The sequence below is a fragment of the Microcebus murinus genome, chromosome 22 (assembly GCF_040939455.1).
Source record: "Microcebus murinus isolate Inina chromosome 22, M.murinus_Inina_mat1.0, whole genome shotgun sequence".
NCBI lineage: Eukaryota > Metazoa > Chordata > Mammalia > Primates > Cheirogaleidae > Microcebus > Microcebus murinus.
Window position 1 is genome coordinate 27,582,545 of NC_134125.1, and position 22,758 is coordinate 27,605,302.

At 62.6% G+C, this 22,758-nt stretch overlaps 6 non-coding genes across 6 annotated transcripts; all 6 read left to right on the forward strand.

Annotated features, from left to right (window-relative positions):
- Positions 1 to 44: 44 nt before the first annotated feature.
- Positions 45 to 163, forward strand: LOC142863591 (5S ribosomal RNA). Its single transcript, XR_012914362.1, has one exon. It is a non-coding gene; the product is annotated as a 5S ribosomal RNA (ribosomal RNA).
- A 3,798-nt stretch (positions 164 to 3,961) lies between these two features.
- Positions 3,962 to 4,080, forward strand: LOC142863592 (5S ribosomal RNA). Its single transcript, XR_012914363.1, has one exon. It is a non-coding gene; the product is annotated as a 5S ribosomal RNA (ribosomal RNA).
- A 3,802-nt stretch (positions 4,081 to 7,882) lies between these two features.
- Positions 7,883 to 8,001, forward strand: LOC142863593 (5S ribosomal RNA). Its single transcript, XR_012914364.1, has one exon. It is a non-coding gene; the product is annotated as a 5S ribosomal RNA (ribosomal RNA).
- A 3,807-nt stretch (positions 8,002 to 11,808) lies between these two features.
- Positions 11,809 to 11,927, forward strand: LOC142863594 (5S ribosomal RNA). Its single transcript, XR_012914365.1, has one exon. It is a non-coding gene; the product is annotated as a 5S ribosomal RNA (ribosomal RNA).
- A 3,806-nt stretch (positions 11,928 to 15,733) lies between these two features.
- LOC142863595 (5S ribosomal RNA) lies at positions 15,734 to 15,852 on the forward strand. Its single transcript, XR_012914366.1, has one exon. It is a non-coding gene; the product is annotated as a 5S ribosomal RNA (ribosomal RNA).
- A 3,800-nt stretch (positions 15,853 to 19,652) lies between these two features.
- On the forward strand, positions 19,653 to 19,771 carry LOC142863597 (5S ribosomal RNA). The gene has a single exon (XR_012914368.1). It is a non-coding gene; the product is annotated as a 5S ribosomal RNA (ribosomal RNA).
- The last annotated feature ends 2,987 nt before the right edge of the window (positions 19,772 to 22,758 follow it).

Below are 22,758 nucleotides of genomic sequence, written 5' to 3' on the forward strand. Positions count from 1 at the left end.
GGCTCGGCTTCTTGAGCGGGGCAGGGGCGCCCTCCGCCGCCGCCGTCTAGGGCCACACCACCCTGAACGCCCCCGATCTCGTCTGGTCTCGGAAGCTAAGCGGGGTCGGGCCTGGTTAGTACTTGGATGGGAGACCGCCTGGGAATACCGGGTGCCACAGGCTGCTGCTTTTTTTTTTTTTTTTGCCTCTTGTTCTGTCCCCTTTCTGGGAGCGCGGCGGCGGCCCGGGGTGGGGGTCACCCCCACCCTCAGCGCCCGCCCGCGGTGCCTGGCACCCCAGCCCGCACCGTGGGGCCTCCTCTTGTCCCAAGCCGCGACACCGCCGCCACGCGGCAGCATGCGTGGCATCTGGACTGTCAGGTCTCAGACCAAAGGTCTGCTCTGTGGGAACCGACACGCTGGAGGAAACCTTGAGAGTCTGAGAGGGGAGGGAGTTCCAGAAGAAGGCCAGGATGTCATTTTGAGGGAGTATGTGACCAGAACTCGTCCCGTTGCTTTTGGGGTTCTATGGGCTACACGCAGGAATCTTTGGTGGTGGCACCTGATGTTGGGGGATCCGGAGTCACACCCAGACCTGCTCCACAGGCCTCCTTTTACTTTTCTCTTCGGATTCATGATTTTTAAAAAGTGTCTCTTACCTCTATGATTGCATTTTCTTTTCTCTCTCTTTTCAAGCAGATGATGGGAGTACAAGTATTCAGGTGACATGTGTTGCCCGTGCCCCCCTCCCCCCTGTGTTCTTTTTTTTTTTTTTTTTTTTTTTTTGAGACAGAGTCTCGTTTTGCTGCCCAGGCTAGAGTGAGTGCCATGGCGTCAGCCTAGCTCACGGCAACCTCAATCTCCGGGCTCAAGCAATCCTGCTGCCTCAGCCTCCCGAGTAGTTGGGACTACAGGCATGCACCACCACGCCCGGCTGTGTTTTTCTATATATATTAGTTGGCCAATTAATTTCTTTCTATTTTTAGTAGAGACGGGGGTCTCGCTCTTGCTCAGGCTGGTTTCGAACTCCTGACCTGGAGCAATCCGCCCGCCTCGGCCTCCCAGAGAGCTAGGATTACAGGCGTGAGCCACCGCGCCCGGCCCCCCCTGTGTTCTTATTCATATACCTCTCATGTTGTTGCAGCGTATTGTGGGGGTACCAATGTTAAGGTCGGGTGCCTTGCCCTCTCCAAGCCTCCCCCCTCGGGTCAGAGCTTCAAGTGCGCCCATCCCCCAGTCGGTGCGCACCCACCCCATGCCTAATGGATGTGTATGCCCCTCCCCTCCCCCCACCCGCCCGACACCCACCCGATGAAGGTGATTCCTCTCTGTCCACTTAGGCGTCCATCCGTTCGTACCAATTTGCTGGTGAGCGCGCTCACGTGGTGCTCGTGTGTCCATTCTTGGGATACCTGGCTTACTGGAACGGGTTCCAGCTCTGGCCAGGAGAACACGAGAGGCGCCCTCTCACCGCTGCTCCTCACAGCCGAATGGCACTCCGTGGTGTCCACGCGCCACATTTTATTAATGCACTCCTGGATGGATGGGCACTCGGGTCGCTTCCACGTCTTTGCGATTGTGAATTGTGCCCTAACTGTCACCCTAACCCTTACCCAGCCCGTCTCCTCTGCCCCTGCCTGATGCGCTCCTCCCCGGCCAGGCCCGTCACTGTCCTGGGCCCCCGCCTGACCGGCTCCTCCCCGCCCGGCCTGTCACCGTCCTCTGCCCCTGCCTGACATGCTCCTTCCCGCCCGGCCTCTCACCGTCCTCGGCCCCTGCCTGACCGGCTCCTCCGTCGCCTGGGCCTTCCAAGGGCTTGGTGTGGACGCTGCTTCCAGGAAGCCCTCCAGAAACCCGGCAGCAGGGTGGCCGCAGCAGTCTCCAGCAGCCGTCCCTAAGTCGCGTGAGTGCGGGGGACGTGCCCCCGCTGTGCCGCGGGGGCCCAGCCTGGTGTCTTCCCTGAGGCCCTGCGGCTGCCGGCTGGGCTGCCGCTCCCCGCAAGGGGAGAGCCGCGGAGGTGGGGACCGCCTCCTGATGGGGACGTACACGCAGCTCTCCAAGTCGGATTCCGGGGCTCTCTGTCCTGCCCGAAGGCCCAGCTGGCCTGCTGGTCCTTAGAGTGGCAAAAACCTCCGAAAACTGAGACTGAGGGTCCGGTGGGTGTCTGCACTTTTGTGCTGGGCACCCCAGGGAGGCCCGGGGGCTGGCTGGACAACGTGGTCTGCTGGGCTGGGGGGTTGGAGGAGCAACTGATGCCCTTTGCACTTTGGGTAGCAAGAGTCTGAGGTGTCTCTGAGCCCTGTGCCCTGTGGGGGGGGGCGGGGGGGAGGAGGAGGAGGAGGAGGAGGAGGAGGTGGGAAGGGCCGGGGCCTGCAGTCCTGTTCCCGGGGTGGCACGGCAAGTGGCTTCTTCCACAGGCTGCTTGGCCTGGGCTCCCTGCACCTGGGCCTTTGGAGGACCGGCCCTGTGCTTGCCAACACTTCCTGCAGGGACCCAGAGCTGGGAGGTGGCATCTCTCAGCCCTGGGTCGGGCAGAGCCCCAGCGGGCCATGCCCACAACCTCTCTCAGCACCGGTCCCCCAGAAGGCTCCTTTGGGACCAGGATTCTCTTGCGGTGACTCTTTAAGGTCTGGCCCCTGGATGGAGGGGCACCAGGAGTAGAGGAGCAGGAAGGGGAAGGGGGTGGCCATGCGAGGGGACACTTTGAGGCCAAGTCCCAGCTTCAGCCTGATCCTCCTGGGAACCCCGCTCTGAGACAAGGAGCCGGGCTTCCCATTCCCACAGCAGCCAGTCGTGGGCTGAGGACACCTGGGGCGTTGGGAACTCCCTGGCTTCTCCTTGGTTTAACATCTGGAGCTGCTTGTGAATCGCGCCGCCACACACACCCGAGCGCAGGTGTCTTCCGCACAGACTGCGGGCCTCGCTCTTCTGAATGCCGCTAGCTCGCCACCCACCCACGGGTGAACCCGGTCAGGGTGCTTTCTCTAAGGGGCAGACTCTTTTCCGGGCGGGCTACCGGTGTCTCTGTTTGCTCGTTTCTTTCTTCCATTTCGGGAAAGTCTTCCTTGCTGGGTGTGGAAATCTCCTATGCCTTCCCTCGCCTATTCTGTCAGCTTTAAAATTCTCTTTCAGTTGCCACCCTCACAGATGGATTAGGAAACTCTTTCCGGTGCACTCATTAGTGAAATGACCTCCAGGAAGCTGGAATCCAATATCTAATGGCCGATTTTTAGCGAGTCCACACGCCAGGGTGGTCGGGGTCCAATGCAGCCCCGGCCAGGCCCAGGCCCCTTGGACTGGGCCACAGGAGGACACGGAGGAGGGTCCCGGCCCCCACGAAGCGGTGCCGGCAGTTCTCCACGGGCTTGGGCGTTTTCCAGAGGTAGGAGATGGAGGGGACTGATTTCTTCAGCGCCCCCCAAACCAGGCCACCCCACCCCACCCATGGGACACATCCCCAGAGAGAGACGCCCCATACACTGGCTGTGCCCCAGCCCTGGCCCGGGGGAATAGGCGGCAGCCCACCCACAGGGCGAGGGGGGGGGCGCAGCTGAAAGGGGTTGTGGGGGAGGGCGGCCCCTGGCTGGGGTCAAAGGGCGAGCGTCCCGCGCGTGCGCAGTCAGCGGCAGGCAGCGACGCGCTGGGGGTGGGCAGCGGGTAGGTGAAGGAGGCCGGGCGAGGAGACGAGGGGGGCTGGGAGGGCTCCACCTTGGCGAGTCCAGCCGTGGAGGCGCATCTTGTGTGAGTGTGAGTGAGTGTGAGTGTGTGTGTGTGTGTATAGAGAGACAGCCCCCCGCCCCGCCCCGCCCCGCCCCGCCCCGCCCCGCCCCGCCCATCACCCCCGTCCCTGGGAGCCCGGGGGACCCGGCCGGCGAACTCAACCGGCCCGGCCCGGCGCGGGGCCTGGGGCGGGAGGCGGCGGCGGGGAAGCCCAGAGAGGCTCGGCTTCTTGAGCGGGGCAGGGGCGCCCTCCGCCGCCGCCGTCTAGGGCCACACCACCCTGAACGCCCCCGATCTCGTCTGGTCTCGGAAGCTAAGCGGGGTCGGGCCTGGTTAGTACTTGGATGGGAGACCGCCTGGGAATACCGGGTGCCACAGGCTGCTGCTTTTTTTTTTTTTTTTTTTTTTTTTTGCCTCTTGTTCTGTCCCCTTTCTGGGAGCGCGGCGGCGGCCCGGGGTGGGGGTCACCCCCACCCTCAGCGCCCGCCCGCGGTGCCTGGCGCCCCAGCCCGCACCGTGGGGCCTCCTCTTGTCCCAAGCCGCGACACCGCCGCCACGCGGCAGCATGCGTGGCATCTGGACTGTCAGGTCTCAGACCAAAGGTCTGCTCTGTGGGAACCGACACGCTGGAGGAAACCTTGAGAGTCTGAGAGGGGAGGGAGTTCCAGAAGAAGGCCAGGATGTCATTTTGAGGGAGTATGTGACCAGAACTCGTCCCGTTGCTTTTGGGGTTCTATGGGCTACACGCAGGAATCTTTGGTGGTGGCACCTGATGTTGGGGGATCCGGAGTCACACCCAGACCTGCTCCACAGGCCTCCTTTTACTTTTCTCTTCGGATTCATGATTTTTAAAAAGTGTCTCTTACCTCTATGATTGCATTTTCTTTTCTCTCTCTTTTCAAGCAGATGATGGGAGTACAAGTATTCAGGTGACATGTGTTGCCCGTGCCCCCCTCCCCCCTGTGTTCTTTTTTTTTTTTTTTTTTTTTTTTTTTTTGAGACAGAGTCTCGTTTTGCTGCCCAGGCTAGAGTGAGTGCCATGGCGTCAGCCTAGCTCACGGCAACCTCAATCTCCGGGCTCAAGCAATCCTGCTGCCTCAGCCTCCCGAGTAGTTGGGACTACAGGCATGCACCACCACGCCCGGCTGTGTTTTTCTATATATATTAGTTGGCCAATTAATTTCTTTCTATTTTTAGTAGAGACGGGGGTCTCGCTCTTGCTCAGGCTGGTTTCGAACTCCTGACCTGGAGCAATCCGCCCGCCTCGGCCTCCCAGAGAGCTAGGATTACAGGCGTGAGCCACCGCGCCCGGCCCCCCCTGTGTTCTTATTCATATACCTCTCATGTTGTTGCAGCGTATTGTGGGGGTACCAATGTTAAGGTCGGGTGCCTTGCCCTCTCCAAGCCTCCCCCCTCGGGTCAGAGCTTCAAGTGCGCCCATCCCCCAGTCGGTGCGCACCCACCCCATGCCTAATGGATGTGTATGCCCCTCCCCTCCCCCCACCCGCCCGACACCCACCCGATGAAGGTGATTCCTCTCTGTCCACTTAGGCGTCCATCCGTTCGTACCAATTTGCTGGTGAGCGCGCTCACGTGGTGCTCGTGTGTCCATTCTTGGGATACCTGGCTTACTGGAACGGGTTCCAGCTCTGGCCAGGAGAACACGAGAGGCGCCCTCTCACCGCTGCTCCTCACAGCCGAATGGCACTCCGTGGTGTCCACGCGCCACATTTTATTAATGCACTCCTGGATGGATGGGCACTCGGGTCGCTTCCACGTCTTTGCGATTGTGAATTGTGCCCTAACTGTCACCCTAACCCTTACCCAGCCCGTCTCCTCTGCCCCTGCCTGACGCGCTCCTCCCCGGCCAGGCCCGTCACTGTCCTGGGCCCCCGCCTGACCGGCTCCTCCCCGCCCGGCCTGTCACCGTCCTCTGCCCCTGCCTGACATGCTCCTTCCCGCCCGGCCTCTCACCGTCCTCGGCCCCTGCCTGACCGGCTCCTCCGTCGCCTGGGCCTTCCAAGGGCTTGGTGTGGACGCTGCTTCCAGGAAGCCCTCCAGAAACCCGGCAGCAGGGTGGCCGCAGCAGTCTCCAGCAGCCGTCCCTAAGTCGCGTGAGTGCGGGGGACGTGCCCCCGCTGTGCCGCGGGGGCCCAGCCTGGTGTCTTCCCTGAGGCCCTGCGGCTGCCGGCTGGGCTGCCGCTCCCCGCAAGGGGAGAGCCGCGGAGGTGGGGACCGCCTCCTGATGGGGACGTACACGCAGCTCTCCAAGTCGGATTCCGGGGCTCTCTGTCCTGCCCGAAGGCCCAGCTGGCCTGCGGGTCCTTAGAGTGGCAAAAACCTCCGAAAACTGAGACTGAGGGTCCGGTGGGTGTCTGCACTTTTGTGCTGGGCACCCCAGGGAGGCCCGGGGGCTGGCTGGACAACGTGGTCTGCTGGGCTGGGGGGTTGGAGGAGCAACTGATGCCCTTTGCACTTTGGGTAGCAAGAGTCTGAGGTGTCTCTGAGCCCTGTGCCCTGTGGGGGGGGGCGGGGGGGAGGAGGAGGAGGAGGAGGAGGAGGAGGTGGGAAGGGCCGGGGCCTGCAGTCCTGTTCCCGGGGTGGCACGGCAAGTGGCTTCTTCCACAGGCTGCTTGGCCTGGGCTCCCTGCACCTGGGCCTTTGGAGGACCGGCCCTGTGCTTGCCAACACTTCCTGCAGGGACCCAGAGCTGGGAGGTGGCATCTCTCAGCCCTGGGTCGGGCAGAGCCCCAGCGGGCCATGCCCACAACCTCTCTCAGCACCGGTCCCCCAGAAGGCTCCTTTGGGACCAGGATTCTCTTGCGGTGACTCTTTAAGGTCTGGCCCCTGGATGGAGGGGCACCAGGAGTAGAGGAGCAGGAAGGGGAAGGGGGTGGCCATGCGAGGGGACACTTTGAGGCCAAGTCCCAGCTTCAGCCTGATCCTCCTGGGAACCCCGCTCTGAGACAAGGAGCCGGGCTTCCCATTCCCACAGCAGCCAGTCGTGGGCTGAGGACACCTGGGGCGTTGGGAACTCCCTGGCTTCTCCTTGGTTTAACATCTGGAGCTGCTTGTGAATCGCGCCGCCACACACACCCGAGCGCAGGTGTCTTCCGCACAGACTGCGGGCCTCGCTCTTCTGAATGCCGCTAGCTCGCCACCCACCCACGGGTGAACCCGGTCAGGGTGCTTTCTCTAAGGGGCAGACTCTTTTCCGGGCGGGCTACCGGTGTCTCTGTTTGCTCGTTTCTTTCTTCCATTTCGGGAAAGTCTTCCTTGCTGGGTGTGGAAATCTCCTATGCCTTCCCTCGCCTATTCTGTCAGCTTTAAAATTCTCTTTCAGTTGCCACCCTCACAGATGGATTAGGAAACTCTTTCCGGTGCACTCATTAGTGAAATGACCTCCAGGAAGCTGGAATCCAATATCTAATGGCCGATTTTTAGCGAGTCCACACGCCAGGGTGGTCGGGGTCCAATGCAGCCCCGGCCAGGCCCAGGCCCCTTGGACTGGGCCACAGGAGGACACGGAGGAGGGTCCCGGCCCCCACGAAGCGGTGCCGGCAGTTCTCCACGGGCTTGGGCGTTTTCCAGAGGTAGGAGATGGAGGGGACTGATTTCTTCAGCGCCCCCCAAACCAGGCCACCCCACCCCACCCATGGGACACATCCCCAGAGAGAGACGCCCCATACACTGGCTGTGCCCCAGCCCTGGCCCGGGGGAATAGGCGGCAGCCCACCCACAGGGCGAGGGGGGGGGCGCAGCTGAAAGGGGTTGTGGGGGAGGGCGGCCCCTGGCTGGGGTCAAAGGGCGAGCGTCCCACGCGTGCGCAGTCAGCGGCAGGCAGCGACGCGCTGGGGGTGGGCAGCGGGTAGGTGAAGGAGGCCGGGCGAGGAGACGAGGGGGGCTGGGAGGGCTCCACCTTGGCGAGTCCAGCCGTGGAGGCGCATCTTGTGTGAGTGTGAGTGAGTGTGAGTGTGTGTGTGTGTGTATAGAGAGACAGCCCCCCGCCCCGCCCCGCCCCGCCCCGCCCCGCCCATCACCCCCGTCCCTGGGAGCCCGCGGGACCCGGCCGGCGAACTCAACCGGCCCGGCCCGGCGCGGGGCCTGGGGCGGGAGGCGGCGGCGGGGAAGCCCAGAGAGGCTCGGCTTCTTGAGCGGGGCAGGGGCGCCCTCCGCCGCCGCCGTCTAGGGCCACACCACCCTGAACGCCCCCGATCTCGTCTGGTCTCGGAAGCTAAGCGGGGTCGGGCCTGGTTAGTACTTGGATGGGAGACCGCCTGGGAATACCGGGTGCCACAGGCTGCTGCTTTTTTTTTTTTTTTTTTTTTTTGCCTCTTGTTCTGTCCCCTTTCTGGGAGCGCGGCGGCGGCCCGGGGTGGGGGTCACCCCCACCCTCAGCGCCCGCCCGCGGTGCCTGGCGCCCCAGCCCGCACCGTGGGGCCTCCTCTTGTCCCAAGCCGCGACACCGCCGCCACGCGGCAGCATGCGTGGCATCTGGACTGTCAGGTCTCAGACCAAAGGTCTGCTCTGTGGGAACCGACACGCTGGAGGAAACCTTGAGAGTCTGAGAGGGGAGGGAGTTCCAGAAGAAGGCCAGGATGTCATTTTGAGGGAGTATGTGACCAGAACTCGTCCCGTTGCTTTTGGGGTTCTATGGGCTACACGCAGGAATCTTTGGTGGTGGCACCTGATGTTGGGGGATCCGGAGTCACACCCAGACCTGCTCCACAGGCCTCCTTTTACTTTTCTCTTCGGATTCATGATTTTTAAAAAGTGTCTCTTACCTCTATGATTGCATTTTCTTTTCTCTCTCTTTTCAAGCAGATGATGGGAGTACAAGTATTCAGGTGACATGTGTTGCCCGTGCCCCCCTCCCCCCTGTGTTCTTTTTTTTTTTTTTTTTTTTTTTTTTTTTTTGAGACAGAGTCTCCTTTTGCTGCCCAGGCTAGAGTGAGTGCCATGGCGTCAGCCTAGCTCACGGCAACCTCAATCTCCGGGCTCAAGCAATCCTGCTGCCTCAGCCTCCCGAGTAGTTGGGACTACAGGCATGCACCACCACGCCCGGCTGTGTTTTTCTATATATATTAGTTGGCCAATTAATTTCTTTCTATTTTTAGTAGAGACGGGGGTCTCGCTCTTGCTCAGGCTGGTTTCGAGCTCCTGACCTGGAGCAATCCGCCCGCCTCGGCCTCCCAGAGAGCTAGGATTACAGGCGTGAGCCACCGCGCCCGGCCCCCCCTGTGTTCTTATTCATATACCTCTCATGTTGTTGCAGCGTATTGTGGGGGTACCAATGTTAAGGTCGGGTGCCTTGCCCTCTCCAAGCCTCCCCCCTCGGGTCAGAGCTTCAAGTGCGCCCATCCCCCAGTCGGTGCGCACCCACCCCATGCCTAATGGATGTGTATGCCCCTCCCCTCCCCCCACCCGCCCGACACCCACCCGATGAAGGTGATTCCTCTCTGTCCACTTAGGCGTCCATCCGTTCGTACCAATTTGCTGGTGAGCGCGCTCACGTGGTGCTCGTGTGTCCATTCTTGGGATACCTGGCTTACTGGAACGGGTTCCAGCTCTGGCCAGGAGAACACGAGAGGCGCCCTCTCACCGCTGCTCCTCACAGCCGAATGGCACTCCGTGGTGTCCACGCGCCACATTTTATTAATGCACTCCTGGATGGATGGGCACTCGGGTCGCTTCCACGTCTTTGCGATTGTGAATTGTGCCCTAACTGTCACCCTAACCCTTACCCAGCCCGTCTCCTCTGCCCCTGCCTGACGCGCTCCTCCCCGGCCAGGCCCGTCACTGTCCTGGGCCCCCGCCTGACCGGCTCCTCCCCGCCCGGCCTGTCACCGTCCTCTGCCCCTGCCTGACATGCTCCTTCCCGCCCGGCCTCTCACCGTCCTCGGCCCCTGCCTGACCGGCTCCTCCGTCGCCTGGGCCTTCCAAGGGCTTGGTGTGGACGCTGCTTCCAGGAAGCCCTCCAGAAACCCGGCAGCAGGGTGGCCGCAGCAGTCTCCAGCAGCCGTCCCTAAGTCGCGTGAGTGCGGGGGACGTGCCCCCGCTGTGCCGCGGGGGCCCAGCCTGGTGTCTTCCCTGAGGCCCTGCGGCTGCCGGCTGGGCTGCCGCTCCCCGCAAGGGGAGAGCCGCGGAGGTGGGGACCGCCTCCTGATGGGGACGTACACGCAGCTCTCCAAGTCGGATTCCGGGGCTCTCTGTCCTGCCCGAAGGCCCAGCTGGCCTGCGGGTCCTTAGAGTGGCAAAAACCTCCGAAAACTGAGACTGAGGGTCCGGTGGGTGTCTGCACTTTTGTGCTGGGCACCCCAGGGAGGCCCGGGGGCTGGCTGGACAACGTGGTCTGCTGGGCTGGGGGGTTGGAGGAGCAACTGATGCCCTTTGCACTTTGGGTAGCAAGAGTCTGAGGTGTCTCTGAGCCCTGTGCCCTGTGGGGGGGGGGCGGGGGGGAGGAGGAGGAGGAGGAGGAGGAGGAGGTGGGAAGGGCCGGGGCCTGCAGTCCTGTTCCCGGGGTGGCACGGCAAGTGGCTTCTTCCACAGGCTGCTTGGCCTGGGCTCCCTGCACCTGGGCCTTTGGAGGACCGGCCCTGTGCTTGCCAACACTTCCTGCAGGGACCCAGAGCTGGGAGGTGGCATCTCTCAGCCCTGGGTCGGGCAGAGCCCCAGCGGGCCATGCCCACAACCTCTCTCAGCACCGGTCCCCCAGAAGGCTCCTTTGGGACCAGGATTCTCTTGCGGTGACTCTTTAAGGTCTGGCCCCTGGATGGAGGGGCACCAGGAGTAGAGGAGCAGGAAGGGGAAGGGGGTGGCCATGCGAGGGGACACTTTGAGGCCAAGTCCCAGCTTCAGCCTGATCCTCCTGGGAACCCCGCTCTGAGACAAGGAGCCGGGCTTCCCATTCCCACAGCAGCCAGTCGTGGGCTGAGGACACCTGGGGCGTTGGGAACTCCCTGGCTTCTCCTTGGTTTAACATCTGGAGCTGCTTGTGAATCGCGCCGCCACACACACCCGAGCGCAGGTGTCTTCCGCACAGACTGCGGGCCTCGCTCTTCTGAATGCCGCTAGCTCGCCACCCACCCACGGGTGAACCCGGTCAGGGTGCTTTCTCTAAGGGGCAGACTCTTTTCCGGGCGGGCTACCGGTGTCTCTGTTTGCTCGTTTCTTTCTTCCATTTCGGGAAAGTCTTCCTTGCTGGGTGTGGAAATCTCCTATGCCTTCCCTCGCCTATTCTGTCAGCTTTAAAATTCTCTTTCAGTTGCCACCCTCACAGATGGATTAGGAAACTCTTTCCGGTGCACTCATTAGTGAAATGACCTCCAGGAAGCTGGAATCCAATATCTAATGGCCGATTTTTAGCGAGTCCACACGCCAGGGTGGTCGGGGTCCAATGCAGCCCCGGCCAGGCCCAGGCCCCTTGGACTGGGCCACAGGAGGACACGGAGGAGGGTCCCGGCCCCCACGAAGCGGTGCCGGCAGTTCTCCACGGGCTTGGGCGTTTTCCAGAGGTAGGAGATGGAGGGGACTGATTTCTTCAGCGCCCCCCAAACCAGGCCACCCCACCCCACCCATGGGACACATCCCCAGAGAGAGACGCCCCATACACTGGCTGTGCCCCAGCCCTGGCCCGGGGGAATAGGCGGCAGCCCACCCACAGGGCGAGGGGGGGGGCGCAGCTGAAAGGGGTTGTGGGGGAGGGCGGCCCCTGGCTGGGGTCAAAGGGCGAGCGTCCCGCTCGTGCGCAGTCAGCGGCAGGCAGCGACGCGCTGGGGGTGGGCAGCGGGTAGGTGAAGGAGGCCGGGCGAGGAGACGAGGGGGGCTGGGAGGGCTCCACCTTGGCGAGTCCAGCCGTGGAGGCGCATCTTGTGTGAGTGTGAGTGAGTGTGAGTGTGTGTGTGTGTGTATAGAGAGACAGCCCCCCGCCCCGCCCCGCCCCGCCCCGCCCCGCCCCGCCCATCACCCCCGTCCCTGGGAGCCCGCGGGACCCGGCCGGCGAACTCAACCGGCCCGGCCCGGCGCGGGGCCTGGGGCGGGAGGCGGCGGCGGGGAAGCCCAGAGAGGCTCGGCTTCTTGAGCGGGGCAGGGGCGCCCTCCGCCGCCGCCGTCTAGGGCCACACCACCCTGAACGCCCCCGATCTCGTCTGGTCTCGGAAGCTAAGCGGGGTCGGGCCTGGTTAGTACTTGGATGGGAGACCGCCTGGGAATACCGGGTGCCACAGGCTGCTGCTTTTTTTTTTTTTTTTTTTTTTTTTTGCCTCTTGTTCTGTCCCCTTTCTGGGAGCGCGGCGGCGGCCCGGGGTGGGGGTCACCCCCACCCTCAGCGCCCGCCCGCGGTGCCTGGCGCCCCAGCCCGCACCGTGGGGCCTCCTCTTGTCCCAAGCCGCGACACCGCCGCCACGCGGCAGCATGCGTGGCATCTGGACTGTCAGGTCTCAGACCAAAGGTCTGCTCTGTGGGAACCGACACGCTGGAGGAAACCTTGAGAGTCTGAGAGGGGAGGGAGTTCCAGAAGAAGGCCAGGATGTCATTTTGAGGGAGTATGTGACCAGAACTCGTCCCGTTGCTTTTGGGGTTCTATGGGCTACACGCAGGAATCTTTGGTGGTGGCACCTGATGTTGGGGGATCCGGAGTCACACCCAGACCTGCTCCACAGGCCTCCTTTTACTTTTCTCTTCGGATTCATGATTTTTAAAAAGTGTCTCTTACCTCTATGATTGCATTTTCTTTTCTCTCTCTTTTCAAGCAGATGATGGGAGTACAAGTATTCAGGTGACATGTGTTGCCCGTGCCCCCCTCCCCCCTGTGTTCTTTTTTTTTTTTTTTTTTTTTTTTTTTTTGAGACAGAGTCTCGTTTTGCTGCCCAGGCTAGAGTGAGTGCCATGGCGTCAGCCTAGCTCACGGCAACCTCAATCTCCGGGCTCAAGCAATCCTGCTGCCTCAGCCTCCCGAGTAGTTGGGACTACAGGCATGCACCACCACGCCCGGCTGTGTTTTTCTATATATATTAGTTGGCCAATTAATTTCTTTCTATTTTTAGTAGAGACGGGGGTCTCGCTCTTGCTCAGGCTGGTTTCGAACTCCTGACCTGGAGCAATCCGCCCGCCTCGGCCTCCCAGAGAGCTAGGATTACAGGCGTGAGCCACCGCGCCCGGCCCCCCCTGTGTTCTTATTCATATACCTCTCATGTTGTTGCAGCGTATTGTGGGGGTACCAATGTTAAGGTCGGGTGCCTTGCCCTCTCCAAGCCTCCCCCCTCGGGTCAGAGCTTCAAGTGCGCCCATCCCCCAGTCGGTGCGCACCCACCCCATGCCTAATGGATGTGTATGCCCCTCCCCTCCCCCCACCCGCCCGACACCCACCCGATGAAGGTGATTCCTCTCTGTCCACTTAGGCGTCCATCCGTTCGTACCAATTTGCTGGTGAGCGCGCTCACGTGGTGCTCGTGTGTCCATTCTTGGGATACCTGGCTTACTGGAACGGGTTCCAGCTCTGGCCAGGAGAACACGAGAGGCGCCCTCTCACCGCTGCTCCTCACAGCCGAATGGCACTCCGTGGTGTCCACGCGCCACATTTTATTAATGCACTCCTGGATGGATGGGCACTCGGGTCGCTTCCACGTCTTTGCGATTGTGAATTGTGCCCTAACTGTCACCCTAACCCTTACCCAGCCCGTCTCCTCTGCCCCTGCCTGACGCGCTCCTCCCCGGCCAGGCCCGTCACTGTCCTGGGCCCCCGCCTGACCGGCTCCTCCCCGCCCGGCCTGTCACCGTCCTCTGCCCCTGCCTGACATGCTCCTTCCCGCCCGGCCTCTCACCGTCCTCGGCCCCTGCCTGACCGGCTCCTCCGTCGCCTGGGCCTTCCAAGGGCTTGGTGTGGACGCTGCTTCCAGGAAGCCCTCCAGAAACCCGGCAGCAGGGTGGCCGCAGCAGTCTCCAGCAGCCGTCCCTAAGTCGCGTGAGTGCGGGGGACGTGCCCCCGCTGTGCCGCGGGGGCCCAGCCTGGTGTCTTCCCTGAGGCCCTGCGGCTGCCGGCTGGGCTGCCGCTCCCCGCAAGGGGAGAGCCGCGGAGGTGGGGACCGCCTCCTGATGGGGACGTACACGCAGCTCTCCAAGTCGGATTCCGGGGCTCTCTGTCCTGCCCGAAGGCCCAGCTGGCCTGCTGGTCCTTAGAGTGGCAAAAACCTCCGAAAACTGAGACTGAGGGTCCGGTGGGTGTCTGCACTTTTGTGCTGGGCACCCCAGGGAGGCCCGGGGGCTGGCTGGACAACGTGGTCTGCTGGGCTGGGGGGTTGGAGGAGCAACTGATGCCCTTTGCACTTTGGGTAGCAAGAGTCTGAGGTGTCTCTGAGCCCTGTGCCCTGTGGGGGGGGCGGGGGGGAGGAGGAGGAGGAGGAGGAGGAGGAGGTGGGAAGGGCCGGGGCCTGCAGTCCTGTTCCCGGGGTGGCACGGCAAGTGGCTTCTTCCACAGGCTGCTTGGCCTGGGCTCCCTGCACCTGGGCCTTTGGAGGACCGGCCCTGTGCTTGCCAACACTTCCTGCAGGGACCCAGAGCTGGGAGGTGGCATCTCTCAGCCCTGGGTCGGGCAGAGCCCCAGCGGGCCATGCCCACAACCTCTCTCAGCACCGGTCCCCCAGAAGGCTCCTTTGGGACCAGGATTCTCTTGCGGTGACTCTTTAAGGTCTGGCCCCTGGATGGAGGGGCACCAGGAGTAGAGGAGCAGGAAGGGGAAGGGGGTGGCCATGCGAGGGGACACTTTGAGGCCAAGTCCCAGCTTCAGCCTGATCCTCCTGGGAACCCCGCTCTGAGACAAGGAGCCGGGCTTCCCATTCCCACAGCAGCCAGTCGTGGGCTGAGGACACCTGGGGCGTTGGGAACTCCCTGGCTTCTCCTTGGTTTAACATCTGGAGCTGCTTGTGAATCGCGCCGCCACACACACCCGAGCGCAGGTGTCTTCCGCACAGACTGCGGGCCTCGCTCTTCTGAATGCCGCTAGCTCGCCACCCACCCACGGGTGAACCCGGTCAGGGTGCTTTCTCTAAGGGGCAGACTCTTTTCCGGGCGGGCTACCGGTGTCTCTGTTTGCTCGTTTCTTTCTTCCATTTCGGGAAAGTCTTCCTTGCTGGGTGTGGAAATCTCCTATGCCTTCCCTCGCCTATTCTGTCAGCTTTAAAATTCTCTTTCAGTTGCCACCCTCACAGATGGATTAGGAAACTCTTTCCGGTGCACTCATTAGTGAAATGACCTCCAGGAAGCTGGAATCCAATATCTAATGGCCGATTTTTAGCGAGTCCACACGCCAGGGTGGTCGGGGTCCAATGCAGCCCCGGCCAGGCCCAGGCCCCTTGGACTGGGCCACAGGAGGACACGGAGGAGGGTCCCGGCCCCCACGAAGCGGTGCCGGCAGTTCTCCACGGGCTTGGGCGTTTTCCAGAGGTAGGAGATGGAGGGGACTGATTTCTTCAGCGCCCCCCAAACCAGGCCACCCCACCCCACCCATGGGACACATCCCCAGAGAGAGACGCCCCATACACTGGCTGTGCCCCAGCCCTGGCCCGGGGGAATAGGCGGCAGCCCACCCACAGGGCGAGGGGGGGGGCGCAGCTGAAAGGGGTTGTGGGGGAGGGCGGCCCCTGGCTGGGGTCAAAGGGCGAGCGTCCCGCGCGTGCGCAGTCAGCGGCAGGCAGCGACGCGCTGGGGGTGGGCAGCGGGTAGGTGAAGGAGGCCGGGCGAGGAGACGAGGGGGGCTGGGAGGGCTCCACCTTGGCGAGTCCAGCCGTGGAGGCGCATCTTGTGTGAGTGTGAGTGAGTGTGAGTGTGTGTGTGTGTGTATAGAGAGACAGCCCCCCGCCCCGCCCCGCCCCACCCCGCCCCGCCCCGCCCATCACCCCCGTCCCTGGGAGCCCGCGGGACCCGGCCGGCGAACTCAACCGGCCCGGCCCGGCGCGGGGCCTGGGGCGGGAGGCGGCGGCGGGGAAGCCCAGAGAGGCTCGGCTTCTTGAGCGGGGCAGGGGCGCCCTCCGCCGCCGCCGTCTAGGGCCACACCACCCTGAACGCCCCCGATCTCGTCTGGTCTCGGAAGCTAAGCGGGGTCGGGCCTGGTTAGTACTTGGATGGGAGACCGCCTGGGAATACCGGGTGCCACAGGCTGCTGCTTTTTTTTTTTTTTTTTTTTTTTTTGCCTCTTGTTCTGTCCCCTTTCTGGGAGCGCGGCGGCGGCCCGGGGTGGGGGTCACCCCCACCCTCAGCGCCCGCCCGCGGTGCCTGGCGCCCCAGCCCGCACCGTGGGGCCTCCTCTTGTCCCAAGCCGCGACACCGCCGCCACGCGGCAGCATGCGTGGCATCTGGACTGTCAGGTCTCAGACCAAAGGTCTGCTCTGTGGGAACCGACACGCTGGAGGAAACCTTGAGAGTCTGAGAGGGGAGGGAGTTCCAGAAGAAGGCCAGGATGTCATTTTGAGGGAGTATGTGACCAGAACTCGTCCCGTTGCTTTTGGGGTTCTATGGGCTACACGCAGGAATCTTTGGTGGTGGCACCTGATGTTGGGGGATCCGGAGTCACACCCAGACCTGCTCCACAGGCCTCCTTTTACTTTTCTCTTCGGATTCATGATTTTTAAAAAGTGTCTCTTACCTCTATGATTGCATTTTCTTTTCTCTCTCTTTTCAAGCAGATGATGGGAGTACAAGTATTCAGGTGACATGTGTTGCCCGTGCCCCCCTCCCCCCTGTGTTCTTTTTTTTTTTTTTTTTTTTTTTTTTTTGAGACAGAGTCTCGTTTTGCTGCCCAGGCTAGAGTGAGTGCCATGGCGTCAGCCTAGCTCACGGCAACCTCAATCTCCGGGCTCAAGCAATCCTGCTGCCTCAGCCTCCCGAGTAGTTGGGACTACAGGCATGCACCACCACGCCCGGCTGTGTTTTTCTATATATATTAGTTGGCCAATTAATTTCTTTCTATTTTTAGTAGAGACGGGGGTCTCGCTCTTGCTCAGGCTGGTTTCGAACTCCTGACCTGGAGCAATCCGCCCGCCTCGGCCTCCCAGAGAGCTAGGATTACAGGCGTGAGCCACCGCGCCCGGCCCCCCCTGTGTTCTTATTCATATACCTCTCATGTTGTTGCAGCGTATTGTGGGGGTACCAATGTTAAGGTCGGGTGCCTTGCCCTCTCCAAGCCTCCCCCCTCGGGTCAGAGCTTCAAGTGCGCCCATCCCCCAGTCGGTGCGCACCCACCCCATGCCTAATGGATGTGTATGCCCCTCCCCTCCCCCCACCCGCCCGACACCCACCCGATGAAGGTGATTCCTCTCTGTCCACTTAGGCGTCCATCCGTTCGTACCAATTTGCTGGTGAGCGCGCTCACGTGGTGCTCGTGTGTCCATTCTTGGGATACCTGGCTTACTGGAACGGGTTCCAGCTCTGGCCAGGAGAACACGAGAGGCGCCCTCTCACCGCTGCTCCTCACAGCCGAATGGCACTCCGTGGTGTCCACGCGCCACATTTTATTAATGCACTCCTGGATGGATGGGCACTCGGGTCGCTTCCACGTCTTTGCGATTGTGAATTGTGCCCTAACTGTCACCCTAACCCTTACCCAGCCCGTCTCCTCTGCCCCTGCCTGACGCGCTCCTCCCCGGCCAGGCCCGTCACTGTCCTGGGCCCCCGCCTGACCGGCTCCTCCCCGCCCGGCCTGTCACCGTCCTCTGCCCCTGCCTGACATGCTCCTTCCCGCCCGGCCTCTCACCGTCCTCGGCCCCTGCCTGACCGGCTCCTCCGTCGCCTGGGCCTTCCAAGGGCTTGGTGTGGACGCTGCTTCCAGGAAGCCCTCCAGAAACCCGGCAGCAGGGTGGCCGCAGCAGTCTCCAGCAGCCGTCCCTAAGTCGCGTGAGTGCGGGGGACGTGCCCCCGCTGTGCCGCGGGGGCCCAGCCTGGTGTCTTCCCTGAGGCCCTGCGGCTGCCGGCTGGGCTGCCGCTCCCCGCAAGGGGAGAGCCGCGGAGGTGGGGACCGCCTCCTGATGGGGACGTACACGCAGCTCTCCAAGTCGGATTCCGGGGCTCTCTGTCCTGCCCGAAGGCCCAGCTGGCCTGCGGGTCCTTAGAGTGGCAAAAACCTCCGAAAACTGAGACTGAGGGTCCGGTGGGTGTCTGCACTTTTGTGCTGGGCACCCCAGGGAGGCCCGGGGGCTGGCTGGACAACGTGGTCTGCTGGGCTGGGGGGTTGGAGGAGCAACTGATGCCCTTTGCACTTTGGGTAGCAAGAGTCTGAGGTGTCTCTGAGCCCTGTGCCCTGTGGGGGGGGGTGGGGGGGAGGAGGAGGAGGAGGAGGAGGAGGAGGTGGGAAGGGCCGGGGCCTGCAGTCCTGTTCCCGGGGTGGCACGGCAAGTGGCTTCTTCCACAGGCTGCTTGGCCTGGGCTCCCTGCACCTGGGCCTTTGGAGGACCGGCCCTGTGCTTGCCAACACTTCCTGCAGGGACCCAGAGCTGGGAGGTGGCATCTCTCAGCCCTGGGTCGGGCAGAGCCCCAGCGGGCCATGCCCACAACCTCTCTCAGCACCGGTCCCCCAGAAGGCTCCTTTGGGACCAGGATTCTCTTGCGGTGACTCTTTAAGGTCTGGCCCCTGGATGGAGGGGCACCAGGAGTAGAGGAGCAGGAAGGGGAAGGGGGTGGCCATGCGAGGGGACACTTTGAGGCCAAGTCCCAGCTTCAGCCTGATCCTCCTGGGAACCCCGCTCTGAGACAAGGAGCCGGGCTTCCCATTCCCACAGCAGCCAGTCGTGGGCTGAGGACACCTGGGGCGTTGGGAACTCCCTGGCTTCTCCTTGGTTTAACATCTGGAGCTGCTTGTGAATCGCGCCGCCACACACACCCGAGCGCAGGTGTCTTCCGCACAGACTGCGGGCCTCGCTCTTCTGAATGCCGCTAGCTCGCCACCCACCCACGGGTGAACCCGGTCAGGGTGCTTTCTCTAAGGGGCAGACTCTTTTCCGGGCGGGCTACCGGTGTCTCTGTTTGCTCGTTTCTTTCTTCCATTTCGGGAAAGTCTTCCTTGCTGGGTGTGGAAATCTCCTATGCCTTCCCTCGCCTATTCTGTCAGCTTTAAAATTCTCTTTCAGTTGCCACCCTCACAGATGGATTAGGAAACTCTTTCCGGTGCACTCATTAGTGAAATGACCTCCAGGAAGCTGGAATCCAATATCTAATGGCCGATTTTTAGCGAGTCCACACGCCAGGGTGGTCGGGGTCCAATGCAGCCCCGGCCAGGCCCAGGCCCCTTGGACTGGGCCACAGGAGGACACGGAGGAGGGTCCCGGCCCCCACGAAGCGGTGCCGGCAGTTCTCCACGGGCTTGGGCGTTTTCCAGAGGTAGGAGATGGAGGGGACTGATTTCTTCAGCGCCCCCCAAACCAGGCCACCCCACCCCACCCATGGGACACATCCCCAGAGAGAGACGCCCCATACACTGGCTGTGCCCCAGCCCTGGCCCGGGGGAATAGGCGGCAGCCCACCCACAGGGCGAGGGGGGGGGCGCAGCTGAAAGGGGTTGTGGGGGAGGGCGGCCCCTGGCTGGGGTCAAAGGGCGAGCGTCCCACGCGTGCGCAGTCAGCGGCAGGCAGCGACGCGCTGGGGGTGGGCAGCGGGTAGGTGAAGGAGGCCGGGCGAGGAGACGAGGGGGGCTGGGAGGGCTCCACCTTGGCGAGTCCAGCCGTGGAGGCGCATCTTGTGTGAGTGTGAGTGAGTGTGAGTGTGTGTGTGTGTGTATAGAGAGACAGCCCCCCGCCCCGCCCCGCCCCGCCCCGCCCCGCCCATCACCCCCGTCCCTGGGAGCCCGCGGGACCCGGCCGGTGAACTCAACCGGCCCGGCCCGGCGCGGGGCCTGGGGCGGGAGGCGGCGGCGGGGAAGCCCAGAGAGGCTCGGCTTCTTGAGCGGGGCAGGGGCGCCCTCCGCCGCCGCCGTCTAGGGCCACACCACCCTGAACGCCCCCGATCTCGTCTGGTCTCGGAAGCTAAGCGGGGTCGGGCCTGGTTAGTACTTGGATGGGAGACCGCCTGGGAATACCGGGTGCCACAGGCTGCTGCTTTTTTTTTTTTTTTTTTTTTTTTTGCCTCTTGTTCTGTCCCCTTTCTGGGAGCGCGGCGGCGGCCCGGGGTGGGGGTCACCCCCACCCTCAGCGCCCGCCCGCGGTGCCTGGCGCCCCAGCCCGCACCGTGGGGCCTCCTCTTGTCCCAAGCCGCGACACCGCCGCCACGCGGCAGCATGCGTGGCATCTGGACTGTCAGGTCTCAGACCAAAGGTCTGCTCTGTGGGAACCGACACGCTGGAGGAAACCTTGAGAGTCTGAGAGGGGAGGGAGTTCCAGAAGAAGGCCAGGATGTCATTTTGAGGGAGTATGTGACCAGAACTCGTCCCGTTGCTTTTGGGGTTCTATGGGCTACACGCAGGAATCTTTGGTGGTGGCACCTGATGTTGGGGGATCCGGAGTCACACCCAGACCTGCTCCACAGGCCTCCTTTTACTTTTCTCTTCGGATTCATGATTTTTAAAAAGTGTCTCTTACCTCTATGATTGCATTTTCTTTTCTCTCTCTTTTCAAGCAGATGATGGGAGTACAAGTATTCAGGTGACATGTGTTGCCCGTGCCCCCCTCCCCCCTGTGTTCTTTTTTTTTTTTTTTTTTTTTTTTTGAGACAGAGTCTCGTTTTGCTGCCCAGGCTAGAGTGAGTGCCATGGCGTCAGCCTAGCTCACGGCAACCTCAATCTCCGGGCTCAAGCAATCCTGCTGCCTCAGCCTCCCGAGTAGTTGGGACTACAGGCATGCACCACCACGCCCGGCTGTGTTTTTCTATATATATTAGTTGGCCAATTAATTTCTTTCTATTTTTAGTAGAGACGGGGGTCTCGCTCTTGCTCAGGCTGGTTTCGAACTCCTGACCTGGAGCAATCCGCCCGCCTCGGCCTCCCAGAGAGCTAGGATTACAGGCGTGAGCCACCACGCCCGGCCCCCCCTGTGTTCTTATTCATATACCTCTCATGTTGTTGCAGCGTATTGTGGGGGTACCAATGTTAAGGTCGGGTGCCTTGCCCTCTCCAAGCCTCCCCCCTCGGGTCAGAGCTTCAAGTGCGCCCATCCCCCAGTCGGTGCGCACCCACCCCATGCCTAATGGATGTGTATGCCCCTCCCCTCCCCCCACCCGCCCGACACCCACCCGATGAAGGTGATTCCTCTCTGTCCACTTAGGCGTCCATCCGTTCGTACCAATTTGCTGGTGAGCGCGCTCACGTGGTGCTCGTGTGTCCATTCTTGGGATACCTGGCTTACTGGAACGGGTTCCAGCTCTGGCCAGGAGAACACGAGAGGCGCCCTCTCACCGCTGCTCCTCACAGCCGAATGGCACTCCGTGGTGTCCACGCGCCACATTTTATTAATGCACTCCTGGATGGATGGGCACTCGGGTCGCTTCCACGTCTTTGCGATTGTGAATTGTGCCCTAACTGTCACCCTAACCCTTACCCAGCCCGTCTCCTCTGCCCCTGCCTGACGCGCTCCTCCCCGGCCAGGCCCGTCACTGTCCTGGGCCCCCGCCTGACCGGCTCCTCCCCGCCCGGCCTGTCACCGTCCTCTGCCCCTGCCTGACATGCTCCTTCCCGCCCGGCCTCTCACCGTCCTCGGCCCCTGCCTGACCGGCTCCTCCGTCGCCTGGGCCTTCCAAGGGCTTGGTGTGGACGCTGCTTCCAGGAAGCCCTCCAGAAACCCGGCAGCAGGGTGGCCGCAGCAGTCTCCAGCAGCCGTCCCTAAGTCGCGTGAGTGCGGGGGACGTGCCCCCGCTGTGCCGCGGGGGCCCAGCCTGGTGTCTTCCCTGAGGCCCTGCGGCTGCCGGCTGGGCTGCCGCTCCCCGCAAGGGGAGAGCCGCGGAGGTGGGGACCGCCTCCTGATGGGGACGTACACGCAGCTCTCCAAGTCGGATTCCGGGGCTCTCTGTCCTGCCCGAAGGCCCAGCCGGCCTGCGGGTCCTTAGAGTGGCAAAAACCTCCGAAAACTGAGACTGAGGGTCCGGTGGGTGTCTGCACTTTTGTGCTGGGCACCCCAGGGAGGCCCGGGGGCTGGCTGGACAACGTGGTCTGCTGGGCTGGGGGGTTGGAGGAGCAACTGATGCCCTTTGCACTTTGGGTAGCAAGAGTCTGAGGTGTCTCTGAGCCCTGTGCCCTGTGGGGGGGGGGCGGGGGGGAGGAGGAGGAGGAGGAGGAGGAGGAGGTGGGAAGGGCCGGGGCCTGCAGTCCTGTTCCCGGGGTGGCACGGCAAGTGGCTTCTTCCACAGGCTGCTTGGCCTGGGCTCCCTGCACCTGGGCCTTTGGAGGACCGGCCCTGTGCTTGCCAACACTTCCTGCAGGGACCCAGAGCTGGGAGGTGGCATCTCTCAGCCCTGGGTCGGGCAGAGCCCCAGCGGGCCATGCCCACAACCTCTCTCAGCACCGGTCCCCCAGAAGGCTCCTTTGGGACCAGGATTCTCTTGCGGTGACTCTTTAAGGTCTGGCCCCTGGATGGAGGGGCACCAGGAGTAGAGGAGCAGGAAGGGGAAGGGGGTGGCCATGCGAGGGGACACTTTGAGGCCAAGTCCCAGCTTCAGCCTGATCCTCCTGGGAACCCCGCTCTGAGACAAGGAGCCGGGCTTCCCATTCCCACAGCAGCCAGTCGTGGGCTGAGGACACCTGGGGCGTTGGGAACTCCCTGGCTTCTCCTTGGTTTAACATCTGGAGCTGCTTGTGAATCGCGCCGCCACACACACCCGAGCGCAGGTGTCTTCCGCACAGACTGCGGGCCTCGCTCTTCTGAATGCCGCTAGCTCGCCACCCACCCACGGGTGAACCCGGTCAGGGTGCTTTCTCTAAGGGGCAGACTCTTTTCCGGGCGGGCTACCGGTGTCTCTGTTTGCTCGTTTCTTTCTTCCATTTCGGGAAAGTCTTCCTTGCTGGGTGTGGAAATCTCCTATGCCTTCCCTCGCCTATTCTGTCAGCTTTAAAATTCTCTTTCAGTTGCCACCCTCACAGATGGATTAGGAAAC